This window comes from Xenopus laevis, chromosome 1S, assembly GCF_017654675.1.
Source record: "Xenopus laevis strain J_2021 chromosome 1S, Xenopus_laevis_v10.1, whole genome shotgun sequence".
Taxonomy (NCBI): Eukaryota; Metazoa; Chordata; class Amphibia; order Anura; family Pipidae; genus Xenopus; species Xenopus laevis.
In genome coordinates this window covers 19,113,370-19,128,722 of record NC_054372.1, presented here as the reverse complement: position 1 = coordinate 19,128,722, position 15,353 = coordinate 19,113,370, and positions in this window count along the sequence as shown.

Genomic DNA, 15,353 nt, shown 5'->3' with positions numbered 1-15,353 from the left:
ACGTTGACCTTGTAGGCATTATTTGCACAGTGTTTTCTTCAACCCGCCATCGAGCTGTGTGAGCTTGTTCACATTTTGTCTAAATATTGATAATATTATCGTCTCTAGAAAAACCACTTGAGTTACTTTTTTTCAAGCAGCATTCATATATTTTACGTAATCCGTATCCACCGCTGTAGTAGTGTATACGTTGACCTTGTAGGCATTATTTGCACACTGTTTTCTTCAACCCGCCATCGAGCTGTGTGAGCTTGTTCACATTTTGTCTAAATATTGATAATATTATCGTCTCTAGAAAAACCACTTGAGTTACTTTTTTTCAAGCAGCATTCATATATTTTACGTAATCCGTATCCACCGCTGTAGTAGTGTATACGTTGACCTTGTAGGCATTATTTGCACACTGTTTTCTTCAACCCGCCATCGAGCTGTGTGACCTTGTTCACATTTTGTCTAAATATTGATAATATTATCGTCTCTAGAAAAACCACTTGAGTTACTTTTTTTCAAGCAGCATTCATATATTTTACGTAATCCGTATCCACCGCTGTAGTAGTGTATACGTTGACTTTGTAGGCATTATTTGCACAGTGTTTTCTTCAACCCGCCATCTAGCTGTGTGTATTATCGTTTCCAGAAAAACCAACTGAGTTTTTGTTGTTGTTGTTGTTTTTTTAAAAATAATGCCAGGCAAAGGCAGGCCGCCACGCAGAGGCCGTGCTAGGGGCCGTGCTGCTATGCAATCCTGTGGCCCTAGCAAATTGCCCAGTTTTAAAAAGCCAATGACCCTGAACTCCCAAAATGCTGAAGAGGTAGTTGACTGGCTTACACAGCACACCCCATCCTCTACCGTTTCTAACTTTACCACAACATCCTCCTCATCCTCCACTGCTATGGCCACCCCACGTAACACTTCCTCCACCACCGGTGCCCCTTCTTCACTGGGGTCAGAGGAGTTATTTTCCCATGAGTTTCTTGAACTGAGTAATGCGCAACCATTATTGCCAGAAGAAGATGAAGGAGATGAGGACCTTACACCAGATTTAATTCTGGCAGAGAACACGATAGAGATGGACATAATGAGTGATGAGGAGGAGGTCCCCGCTGCTGCTTCCTTCTGTGATGTGTCAGAAGAAATTGATGCATCTGAGGAGAATGATGATGAGGAGATTGATGTTTTGTGGGTGCCTAGTAGAAGAGAGCAAGAGGAGGGTAGTTCAGATGGAGAGACGGAGAGTCAGAGAGGCAGTAGGAGAATAAGACTTAGAAGAAGCAGGGAGGACAGCCCGCAGGGATCAGTAGGGCAACAACATGTATCGGCACCTGTGTTCAGCCGGCCAACGCACCCGCCATTGCCGCCAATACCGCCAACTCCGCCAACTTCTACTGTTACCGCCAGATCGCACACTTCCAAAAAGTCAGCAGTGTGGGATTTTTTTAATGTGTGTGCCTCTGACAAAAGCATTGTAATTTGCAATGAGTGCAGTCAGAAACTGAGCCTTGGTAAGCCCAACAGCCACATAGGTACAACTTCTATGCGAAGGCACATGAGCGGCAAGCACAAAGCACTTTGGGAGCAACACCTCAAAGGCAACAGGCAAACTAAAAGCCACACTCCTTCTGGTCCAGCATCTTACTGCTCTACCTCTGCTCTCCTTGACCCGTCTGAACCACCCTCCACTCCGCCTTCCACCTTGACCACCTGTTCCCATTCCCAGTCATCTGCCACCAGCCAAGTTTCTGTGAAGGCCATGTTTGAGCGTAAGAAGCCAATGTCTGACTGTCACCCCCTTGCCCGGCGTCTGACAGCTGGCTTGTCTGCACTCTTAGCCCGCCAGCTTTTACCATACCAGCTGGTGGACTCTGAGGCCTTCCGCAAATTTGTAGCAATTGGGACACCGCAGTGGAAGGTACCCAGCCGCAATTTTTTTTCTAAAAAGGGAATACCACACCTGTACCAACATGTGCAGAGCCAAGTTACCGCATCTCTGTCACTTAGTGTTGGGCCAAAGGTCCATATGACTACTGACGCATGGTCCTCCAAGCATGGTCAGGGCAGGTATGTCACCTACACTGCCCACTGGGTGAACTTGGTAATGGCTGGGAAGCAGGGAATGGGTAGCTCAACAACAACAGTGGAGTTGGTGTCACCGCCACGGATTGCACGCGGTTCTGCCACCACCTCTACTCCTCCATCGCTCTCTACCTCGTCTTCTTCTTCTTCTTACTCTGCTGCTGGGTCCTCCTTCTCCTCCTCCACACCTGTGCACCCCCAGCTCCCCCTAGGCTATTCGACGTGCCAGGTACGCCGTTGTCACGCTGTCTTGGGGATGACGTGCCTGGAAAGCAAAAACCATACCGGATCTGTACTCCTGTCATCTCTGCAGTCACAGGCCGATCGGTGGCTGACCCCACACCAACTGCAGATCGGAAAAGTGGTGTGTGACAATGGAAGCAATCTGTTGGCAGCGTTGAGACTAGGCAATTTAACACATGTGCCCTGCATGGCACATGTGTTAAATTTAATAGTCCAACGTTTTGTCTCCAAGTACCCAGGATTCCAGGACGTTCTCACCCAGTCCAGAAAGGTGTCGGCCCATTTCAGACGTTCCTACACAGCCATGGCACGCCTTGCTGACATTCAGCAGCGCTACAACATGCCAGTCAGGCGTTTGATTTCTGACAGCCAGACTCGCTGGAATTCAACGCTCCTTATGTTGGAACGTCTGCTGCAACAACAAAGGGCCGTCAACGAGTACCTTTTTGAACTGGGTGGTAGGACTGGATCTGCACAGCTGGGGATTTTTTTCCCCCGTTACTGGGTGCTTATGCGCGATGCCTGCAGGCTCATGCGACCTTTTGAAGAGGTGACAAATATGGTCAGTCGCACCGAAGGCACCATCAGCGACCTAATACCCTTCGCTTTATTCCTGGAGCGTGCCGTGCGACGAGTGACAGATGAGGCTGTAGACCAGCGTGACGAGGAGCTGGAAGCGCACGATTTCTGGTCGGAATCACCAGAACGAACCCAGGCACATGCTGCAACGCAGGGAGAGGTGCCAGAAGTGGAGTCAGAGGAGGAAGGTGGCTTTGTGGAGGAGGAGGAGGAGGACCAACAGGAGCAGGCTTCCCAGGGGGCTAGTGGTGACCTTTTGGGGACCCCTGGTCTTGTACGTGGCTGGGGGGAGGAGACCGTGGATGATGCAGTCCTTGATAATGAGGAAGCGGAGATGGATAGCTCTGCATCCAACCTTGTGAGAATGGGGTCTTTCATGCTGTCATGCCTGTTGAAGGACCCCCGTATCAAGAGGCTTAAGGAGAAGGACCTGTACTGGGTCGCAACGCTACTAGACCCTCGGTACAAGCATAAAGTGTCAGAAATGTTACCAACATACCACAAGTCCGAAAAGATGCGGCATTTACAAACCAGCCTGCAAAACATGTTGTACAATGCTTTTAAGGGTGATGTCACTTCAGGAACTCATCAACATTCCAGGGGCAGAGGTGCCAGTAATCCTGCCACGAGCACACCTGCAAGGACAAAGCCCTTTGGCCAGTCTGTAACGTCAGACATGCAAATGTTTTTCTGTCCAAGGCAGCGCCACAACCCTTCTGGATCCACCCTCAAAGAACGCCTCGACTGGCAGGTAGCGGACTACCTGGCATTAACTGCAGATATCGACACTCTGAGGAGCGATGAACCCCTGGACTACTGGGTGCGCAGGCTTGATCTGTGGCCAGAGCTGTCACAATTTGCCATGAACCTCTTGTCTTGCCCAGCCTCAAGTGTGCTCTCAGAAAGGACCTTCAGTGCAGCAGGAGGGATTGTAACTGAGAAGAGAACTCGCCTAGGTCACAAAAGTGTCGATTACCTGACCTTTATTAAAATGAATGAGGGGTGGATCTCGGAGGGTTACTGCACGCCGGAAGACTTGTTCTGACTTCTATGCAGCTGTCCTTCTCTTCAAGCCTCATGACTCCACACACAGCTGTCCTTTAGCGTCCTCCTCCTCCCTCCGCCACCGTTACAAACTAGGGTGCAAACCCTACTGGTTTAATTTTTTCTGGCCTCTGTGCTTCAGTGGCTGCGACCAAAAAAATGCCTATTTTCTGCATTTATATGACATAATTTTTCTGGCCTCTGTGCTTCAGTGGCTGCAACCAAAAAAATTTATATTTTCAGCATTTATATGGCATAATTTTTCTGTCAACTGTGCTTCAGTGGCTGCGACCAAAAAAATGCATATTTTCTGCATTTATATGGCATAATTTTTCTGGCCTCTGTGCTTCAGTGGCTGCAACCAAAAAAATTACTATTTTCAGCATTTATATGGCATAATTTTTCTGGCAACTGTGCTTCAGTGGCTGCGACCAAAAAAATGCATATTTTCTGCATTTATATGGCATAATTTTTCTGGCCTCTGTGCTTCAGTGGCTGCAACCAAAAAAATTTATATTTTCAGCATTTATATGGCATAATTTTTCTGTCAACTGTGCTTCAGTGGCTGCGACCAAAAAATGCATATTTTCTGCATTTATATGGCATAATTTTTCTGGCCTCTGTGCTTCAGTGGCTGCAACCAAAAAAATTTATATTTTCAGCATTTATATGGCATAATTTTTCTGGCAACTGTGCTTCAGTGGCTGCGACCAAAAAAATGACTATTTTCAGCATTTATATGGCATATTTTTTCTGGCCTCTGTGCTTCAGTGGCTGTGGCCAAAAAAACTGGGCAAACAATGCCTACAAGGTCAACGACGTTGACCTTGTAGGCATTGTTTGCCCAGTTTTTTTGGCCACAGCCACTGAAGCACAGAGGCCAGAAAAAATATGCCATATAAATGCTGAAAATAGTCATTTTTTGCCATACGTTGACTCAACGTATATGGCAAAAAATGACTATTTTCAGCATTTATGTGGCATATTTTTTCTGGCAACTGTGCTTCAGTGGCTGCAACCAAAAAAACTGGGCAAACAATGTCTACAAGGTCAACGTATGGCGAAAAATTACTATTTTCAGCATTTATATGGCATATTTTTTCTGGCAACTGTGCTTCAGTGGCTGCGTCCAAAAAAACTGGGCAAACAATGTCTACAAGGTCAACGTTATGGCGAAAAATGACTATTTTCAGCATTTATATGGCATATTTTTTCTGGCAACTGTGCTTCAGTGGCTGCGTCCAAAAAAACTGGGCAAACAATGCCTACAAGGTCAACGTATGGCAGTTGTTTAAAGAGAACAGTAGATTACTAGCCAGCAAAGCTACCTAAGCTAAAATGTCCCTCAAATCCCTGCAGACTTCTGTCCCTCCAATACAGAGCAGTATCAAGCAGATTACTAGCCAGCAAACTTACTATCATCTGTCCCTGAAATCACTAACAGCTCTCCCCCTACACTATCTCTTCCAAGCACACACAGGCAGATTTTTCAGATACATTTTTGCCCTTGATCCCCCTCTGGCATGCCACTGTCCAGGTCGTTGCACCCTTTAAACAACTTTAAAATCATTTTTCTGGCCAGAAATGTCTTTTCTAGATGTTAAAGTTCGCCTTCCCATTGAAGTCTATGGGGTTCGCGAACCGTTCGCGAACCGCTCGCATTTTTGCGCAAGTTCGCGAATATGTTCACGAACTTTTTTTCCGACGTTCGCTACATCCCTAGTCATTTATCAAAGACTGAATTTATCTCAATATTTTCTGCTACAAACTGAAATCTGCTCAGGTTTTTTTGCGCTTATTTATTATTACATTTTCCCGAAAATTTGCTTTTTTCAGGATTTATTTAGATTTTTCACCCAAAAACTCAGATTACTTTCCCAAAAACTTCAGGGTATTGCACGAAGCCCAGCGCACATCAAAAAAATCATTGGGACTTTTCCTTTTGACTTATATGCCACCTCGACAGGTCTGAGATGCTGGATTTTCAGATTCAGACTTTTTCATCCTCGGAGTTTAATATATTCTGAAAAATTCGTGATTTTTTAAAAGTCCAATTTTATAAAAAAAAAATCACACATTTTTCGTGATTTTTGCATTCAGAGTTTAGTAAATACCCCCCCCCCTGTAATTATAAATCTTGGGTTATGTAAAAACTAATGCAATATTTCTATAGGTCTAGTAACCATTAGCATACAATGAGATGTTTGTTTTTAAACAGCCCATAGGGAAGGGTGCCCTATGTAAGGGTGGCCATACACGGGCCGATAAAAGCTGCCAACAGACCGTGTCGGCAGCTTATTGGCCCATGTATGGGGACCCCCGACGGGCTTCACCGATCGAGATCTGGCTGAAAGTCAGCCAGATCTCGATTGGATGGGACGAAAAATCCCGTCGGATCGCGTGATCCGACCACCCATTACAATTTGTTAGGATCCGATGGTTGGGCCCTAGGGCCCACGATCGGATCAGCCCGATATTGCCCACCTCAAGGTGGGCATATCGCAGAGAGATCCGCTCGTTTGACGACATCGCCAAATGAGCGGATCTCTCCGTGTATGGCCACCTTAAGTCCCCAGTTGTCATCTGCTCCCACCACCCCGACACCTGTGTGAATCACCTAAAACTGCTGCATCCCTTCATCCCACCCATCATCTCTTCCTCCCTCACTGCTACCCTTGTAACGTGCACAAGAAATATCCACCACCCCTCCTGCTCCAGAGTTGAGGCTGGTTGAGGGGAGGGCAATTAGTATTCCCAGCACCCCTCTAATGTTGTACCCTAGTTCCAGCAGTTAAATCTGCCTGATGATTGGTTGCTGATTGGTTACTCTGAGTAACAAGATTTGGAGCCAACTTTGCTCCTGTCCTTGGTGCATGGATTAAGTAAAAATGAGACTTTAATAAGGAATACAAACACTGGTATTTTACAAACCCTCATTCTTTTGTGGCAGTTATATGAGTTATCCAATTCCCATTTTAAAATGAATACACATGTAATACAGTACTTTCAATTCATTGTATTTTTAACATATATATATGTCAATGTTTTGACTGAGTAGGCAGTTCCCTCTGGTACAGTTAGTTCCTTTGATCTGTTTGAAAACATCATGGAAGCTAATGATTCCCTTCAAGGATGCTGTACAGTTATCCCCTTGGGGAACCCCATCTGTACTACTGGGGGCTGAAAGCATCATATCACAGGGACTTCATGCATTTCTCTAGATCTTACATATAAATTATTCTTTGGCTCACTAACAATGATCAAACTCTTATTAACATATGCTTTACAGCAGAATCAGTCTGCCAAGGAGCGAGTTTTATAGCTTCATGGGGAGGCACATTTATCAAGGGTTGAATTTCGAAATTCATGTGAGTTTTTTTTTTAACTTTAATGAATTTGATTTTACTCGAAATTCGATTGGGGGGTTATTTATAAAAATAAATTGAATATCAGACGAATTTTACCGAGCGGAAAACTCTAATCTAATTGGATTTGAATTCAACCAAACTCAATTTGAGGTTTTTTTCTGAAAAAAATTTGAATGTCAGGATGGCTACAAAGATCTGCAAATTGGTCACTGGACCTCTCCCATTGACTTATACATTAATTTGGCAGGTTTTAGGTGGCAAATAGTTGAATTCGTATTCTCAAAATATGATAAATCTCAAAAATCTAATTATAATTCTTTAAAAACTCAAATCGAGTTTGGATAATTCCCTAGTCTAATTTGACAGTTTTGAACATAATAAAAATTTGAATATGAATTTTCAGTTCGACCCTTAATAAATCTGCACCATGGCGTATTTTAAGATAATATTCTGTTTTGTGACTTCTAAAGGGTGGGAAAAGTGATTTTAAATTTTTTTGTTCTGGTTGCTTAAAAATTACCAACATTTTGTACATAGGGTTTTCTTTATTGGGTCTTCTAAATCTGAGGATGAGAGAGTAAAACCCATGTTTTCTCAGTGTTGTCTTAGCACTCAATTCCTTTACTTATTTACCAAACCTTAGGAAACACAAGGGCTTGTTTACAAATCTAAGCACTACTGCAAAGCACTAAAATGAGCATAATATATACAATATACTGACTGATACTATTCAAAAGGTACATGTGTCCATACTATTTTCATATTGTAGCCCAAGAGCGTTCAGATTGGGGTGTAATTTTTTTGCATATCACTCATCACGTAGCTGGGACTTATATTTAATGATTATATAAAAGCAGAAGTTAACATACTGATTGTTTTACATCATTTTAGGATTTATGCTTTGGCAGTGGTGCCCCTTTTGATTCAGCTTTCCTTTATTCATCAAATCAAATTTTACCTTGGGTTTGTAGGAAGTGCCATTCTAAGGGGCACATTTACTAAGGGTCGAATATCGAGGGTTAATTAACCCTCGATATTCGACCGTTGAAGTAAAATCCTTTGACTTTGAATAATGAAGTCGAAGGATTTACCACAAATACTTCGATCGGACGATCGAAGGAAAAATCGTTTGATTGAACGATTAATTCTTCGAATCAAACGATTCGAAGGATTATAATCCATCGATCGAAGGATTTTCGACTATGGGACAGTTATTTATTATATATCAACTTAGGAGTTTAGAATTACCACCAGATATTTTCACACTTTTGAAATATTAGTTTATTGTAATGGATTCATTCTGAAATAGTAATAAATTGCATTTATTCATGTTTAAGTATGACAACAGAGCTTTAAAATACCACATTTAACAACAGAAACAAGGATTCAGCACTGCCAAGCTTGGACATTGAATAGGAAACAAGAAAGGGTTTATATGGGGAGGAGGCTAATGACAGTTTTGGGATTTCTTATAACGGAAAAGGCAAGAGACAGGCCCCATTGCAATGTTAACTAACTGGCTGCCTTCTTACATGGCAAAGATATCCTTGAGTATTATAAAGTCCCTGGTTCAAATCCCAGCAAAGCTAGGCAATATACTCATTTATCGCTATTATACTTATGAAAAGTCTTGAATCCAAAAAAAAAAACCAAAACACATAATCAGGGTAAATAATGAAAAGAAACTCAGTCACAATGAAATTACGTTGTTTCAATCCTTAATAATAGGTTTTGCATAATAGAGTAGAGTAATAGAGCTCTACACATACCATGGTTTAACCTTAATTGATATAACTGTATCCTAAGAAATGAAGATGATTTTTCATCTTTTCTTATAGAGCACCGAAGGGCAGCACATTCGCATTGTGGTTCATGACAGGACCTTGAAGTTACACATGACTGACCGTATTGCAGAGGGTTCCATGTAGACAACCACCAACATGGTCCATCATGAAGATAAAGGCAAACTGTTTGTTTTGTGTTCTGCCCAGTGAATGGCAACTGATCTATCCACCACAGACTGTTTTCTTTGCACTTGTTTGCTACATATGAATATCATTCTCCATTGTCAAAAAAATCAATCACAGCTCCTTCTTGTGACACTCATCTTTCTCTCTCTCTCTCTGGCGCATTCTGCATTCTCCTGACTTGTACAGTACCTGCCAGAACATTTTAGAAATTCAGAATAGGATGCTGGAAAACTGAACCTTGCTGATGTCAATAAATCATCACTTTTCTTTATGAATTTATTTAAAAATAAAATGTGGGCCATTACTTCTTGACTGACGTTCGTATTAACCACAGTAGAATTGCTACCAGATAACCTGAGGCAGCTCCTGTGTGTGAGTGTCCCGGCTGCATGCGCATTCACTGAAATGTTAAAACCTGCTGTGGATTCACATGATGGCTGATGTGCATATAATTCAGGATAATGGTTATGTCCAAGCTAATGAGAGAAACACATGGTATCTTTAGCATTTAATCAGTGCAATTTTCTGTTCAGCTAAAGAACATTTTTGTGTGATGAAGCAACAGGAATTTGATGATGTAACACAAGTAAATATCCATTTAAATACATATTTCATTCAAAAACAGATCTTCCTATTATCATTCTAGCCTTTACCGGATGCTTTACTTGGCAGGGAACAATCATAGAACTTAAATAACTGTATGAAAGGTATACAGGTTCATTCAGAATGCCAAGTGTTAAGAGATGCAAGAAGAAAGTGGTTCACTGCCCTGCAGAGCATTCAGTCTAAGGAGGTTATCGAATGTGAATTTTTTAAACTCTAATAAATTCGATTTTTATTGACAATTCGAATGGTAAGTTGTTTATGAAAAAATTAGAATGTCTAAAATTTGATTGAATAATCATGCCCTTTAAATTTGAATCAAATTTTAATCAATTCGAATCGCGTCCCCCCCCCCCGCAAAAAAAACATTGACTTTTGTGTGTGTCAAATCTTTTTTTGGATCTGCAACATTTTTTTTTTTGACACTCAACATTTTTTTCCTCCTATTGGAGTCTATGGGGTGTAGTTTTCTAAGTGAAACTTGGCAAACATTTGGCTCATAACTACTATTAAACATCTTCAAATCGTTCAAGGGACATTAACTCCAGGGTCGAGGTGAGATAAATCTAACATTCAAAATTCAAATTCGAGTTGTTGGTTTTAAATTCAGAGTTGTGAGTTTACAGATTCAGAGCATCGGAGTTGACGGGTGCCATCTTCTTCTCTTCGTTGATCTTCATAATCTTTGGGGCAGTCTGATGGTTTTTTAAAAACTGCACAGTCACAGAACTTGCTGAAGTGCCGGAAGAAGACCCAAAGATTACCAAAGAGAAGAAGATGGCTACCCGTGAACTCCGATGTGCTTAATCTGCATCGAGGGGTAAGTAAAGAGTTAGAGGCATTTACAAAGGCTAACACCTAGGCTGGGCACAGTAGAGAAGAGACTGGATGGGTCAAGTGCAGTCCTTTTAACAATAATCTTGAAATAGGCCTGATTAAATGAAGAGGAAAAAACGAAGTCAAATATACTGCATGGATATAAACTGGAATAAACAAATAAAAAGGAAGGCTTAGGGTTGGGAGAACACTACTGCATGTCAAAAGATATGGGGAACCTGTACACTGCACTGTCACAGAATCAAAAGAATCAAAGCAGGAGGAATTGGATTTAGAAAGTGGGAAATAGTTTTGGATAGAATCTACTTTGTTTTAAGAGTAGTTGGTTGAACCCCATGTTGGGGTTAGAAAGTTGAGTGATTCATTGAGGGGTACAGGAGGCTGTAGGGCAAATAAGTGTTGTGAATGCGATGTTGTTTATGAGCAAGAGATAGTAATCTTGATTGGCTGCAACCGTAGAATGTCATTATTGAGGTTTCAGTGGAGGTGGACGGACAAAAGGCTTATAAAACCATCAGGCTTTTTGTACCTATGCCTCACATTAAGGATTTCCATTTTAGAATAAAGCATAGAGGCAAATTAAGGGATTAATTGAACATTTCCATCTAACACCAGCATGGTATTAATAAAACTCATATACTTGGCATTTTAAGGCATTATTGTTACTACTAGCGGTGCCAATACTTTTGTTTTCCATTCTAAGATTTGCTCTGTATTTTTCATCATTCTTAATATTTTTTTTATTCTTAATTTTATTTATTAATTGTCTCTAATGTGAATACTTTGACTTTTTTTACAGAACATGTAACATATGATTAGAATTTTTTTTTCTGTGAAGCTATTATTCTTTTTATGGCACAAAAGAGACATTTTGGCATGGTAGCGAAACATAGAGAATAAAAAGTATCAATATTTTATGAAGAATAGCTCTACCTTGGCTAGGGCCCGTCAGAATCACGCTTGTCATTCTAGGGTATGAGCATTAAATACAGGATTCGGATCGCTGATCCAGAAGCTCATAATCCTGAAATCTTCAAATTACAGGAAATCCACCTCCCATACACTCAATTTTAAATGAAGAAAATAAATTAAATTACATTTTCTTTGTAATAATAAATCAGTACCTTGCATTGATCCAAATCAAGATATAACCAATCCTTATTGATTGCAATTCTATTGGATTCATGTTTAAATGATTTTTTTTTGTAGTATAGTGATACAAATTATGGAAAACCCCAGTTCCCAAGCACTTTGAATAAAAGGTCCCATACTGTTATTACTCTTCAGGGTCACAGGAAATCATCAAACCCCATGCAGTTGCACCATGTATAACCTCCCCACTCCCTACTGACTTTCTTTCTATTATTGCTGATGTTTATGTAGTGGATTCCAGAGTCAATATTTCCATATTTATCTGTAACCTATAGGGGCATATTTATCAAAGGTCGAAGTTCGAAGTTCAAAAAACTTCGAACTCCAAATTCAAAAACACCAACTTAATGGTGGTCGAAGTTTTTTGGGGTTGAAGTGGGCCTACTTCGAATCGTACGATTGTACGATGTACTTCGATTCAAAGTTTTTTTAACTTAGACCTTCGATCTCCCAAACTCCTCCAATTGCCTCAATACAGGTTTTTGGAGGTCCCCCATAGGCTAAAACAGCACTTTGGCAGCTTTTAGGTGGCGAATGGTCGAAGTCAAAGTTTTAAAGAGACAGACAAAAAAATCGGACCTTCAAATTTCAGCGTTTTTTTCAACTTTGAATCGGTTGGACTATTCGATGGTCGAAGTACCAAAAAAATTACTTCAAATTAACTTCGAAGCTTCACTTCGACCTTTGATAAATATGCCCCTTAGTGTTGACTTACCAAAGTACTTGCTAGTAGGTGCCATTTATTGCCAGATAAAGAAGCAACCAGCCCATAGTTTCAACAGTAGGTTAGTGAGTTGGTACCCTGGTTTGTATACAGGTAGATTCCTGGCAACCCAGCATAGAGTCCTGAGTGATAATGAGGGTGTTTGTATAGAAAGGATCCCCACTCTACAAGCAGTGTCCATCAACTGACCTGGTTGGGTGAGACCATAGTGCATTGCTCATATTTGTTAAAAGTTATATTGAAATATTCCCTGCTGCTCTACAAACATTTTGTTTTTTATATACTTATAAACAGTGACTAGTGATGTCATCAGTTATAAACGGTGAGTAGTAATGTCATTTTTGTCTCACTGAAACTTGTGTATTATAATAAATAAAGTACACCTTGTTGGAAAATATGCTGATATTGGAGTTCCAATATCCCCTATTGGAGTTCCATGAACTGTATAAAAGCACGAGTAGTTAAGGGGCGAATTTATTCGCCAGGCGTGAATTTGCGGCGTATTTGTGCGATTCGCCACCAGCGAATAAATTCACGAAACGCCTGAGAAAAAAAATGTCCGGCGGCGTCAAAAAAACGGACACCGGCGTCAAAAACAGACACCAGTGTCAAAAACGGATGCCGGCATCAAAAATTGACGCTGGCATCAAAAACGAGACACCAGCGCTGTTTCGAGAATTTTTAGCCATTTCGCGAATTTCGCAGGAAATTCGCAAATCCGCCCATCACTAAGCACGAGGTGACTTATAATATCCTTGTATTTTACAATAGGAGGTACTTTATTCACTATATATTGCTTCAAGCAATTGAACTGTTATATATACATTATTTGTTTGCATGAAACCACCAATTAAGAAAAACTAAGCATTATTATAGAAGCGACGTTTAAATGGGTACAATTTCTGGTCTAGCTTATTAAAGGTCTGTATAAAAAGAATAAATAAGCCTAAGATTAAGAAAAATAAAGCTAAGAACATACTCAATTTTGTAACCACTTGCTGTAGAAGGGATTCAGAAGCAATATAGCATCTATATTTTACAAAATGTTGCATAATTGGGTTCCTGAGGGTAGCTGTTGATAATATAAAGGTAAACTTATTGATGAATTAAAGGTACGGTAAAGGGACAGTGGCAACAATACGACAGATGGCAACAGAAGGGCAAGATATAGACAGTGACACTTTATATCAGTGTTATCCCTTTAATTCATTTTGAAGCACAGCTCACAACATCCAAAGCAGTAAGAAAATAGAGTGTTCCATATTCAGGCGGTGCCCTTGTTGTTGGCCTTTTGAGGAGCATTCTTTAATGACATATTTATCATTTCTTGTATCTTGTTAAATGAACTGTAATGACAATGAATTACCAATGATTCTGTAAGACCCCCATAGATGAGTATTGTGTTCAAATTAAACTCAATGTTTTTTATTTTTTGATGACTTGCCAAATAGCACATTATGGCTCATCAGGAAACCACAGTTTGAATTTTAAGTTAAATATCTATATATCTGCCTCTTTATATAACCGGCTGCTGCAAAAACGTTGACCTCTTATACAGAAGGAAATATTTTTATTGCTTTATGTGTTTTACAACCATAGATCATAAGAAATGACATTATATGTTCAGCTCTATTCCTCTCCAGAACAACAGAACAGCTAACCCTGCTCAGGCATTTGAACAAAGTGGGGAGCAAACAGGTAACTTTTTCCTTTTTGAAGATGACTTGCATGAATCTTTTTGATTTGCCATCTGTTTAGTAAAGATGTTTTCTTATTTTGTTTCATGTCAATGCCCAGCATGTCATTCTCATTAACATTCCAGCAGTTCCAGACCCTGCCTTTGCTTAATGGATTTTTGTTTGCTGTTACATTTGATTCTACTGTTGTTTTATAACAACTCTATTTTGTTTTGTCAGTTTTGAGGGCAACATATTTTTCTTTCATTTTTTTATTGACTAAATTTATGGCTTCTGAGAGAATATTAAGAAAAACCTTGGGGCTCATTTATAAACACTGGGCAAATTTGCCCATAGGCAGTTACCTATAGCAACCAATCAGTGATTAGCTTTTTAAAGCCAGCTGTAAGTAGAACAATGAATGCAACAATCTGATTGGTTGCCATGGGTTATTGCTCATGGGCAAATTTGCTCAGTGTTGATAAATGACCCCCATTGTCTTCTCTCTGTTCTTGATAGGGACAGCTAAAGTTCCATTTTATACTGTATGTACATGTAAAGCCCACTTCTGCACCATTTTTTAGAAAATATATTTTCATTTATGAAAGCAATTATCATTTAAGGCTATACAGTTCCTTTATCCTGCTTAACAGTTTTCAGATTATGATTCATTTAAGGCACTGCAATGCCAAGCCAAGCACTGACCACTGATTCTATTATATTGGCTTACCCTCTATTACTACAGATTGTTGAATGAGGAAAGGAATTTTAAGACTACATCTACAGTTGCAGAGTAACTTAGTACACGATCCAAAGAAGCTCCTTGTACTAGCCTATGGTACTGCTTGGCACTGCTGTCCTGTCTCTTCTGATTAAAGGAGAAGGAAATTCCCTGGGCGCAAAAACCCTCCCCCCTCCCCTGTGTTGCCCCCCCTCCCTCCTCCCCCCTGGCCTACCTGTCCCGCCGGGCTTCTTGAGGAAGTGACCAGTTTTGAGTCACGAAACGCGTCAAGCCATGCTCTCACCCTGCCTGCAACCTATTTTTGTGTGCACTATGTTTTTAATGCAACATCCTTGAATAAA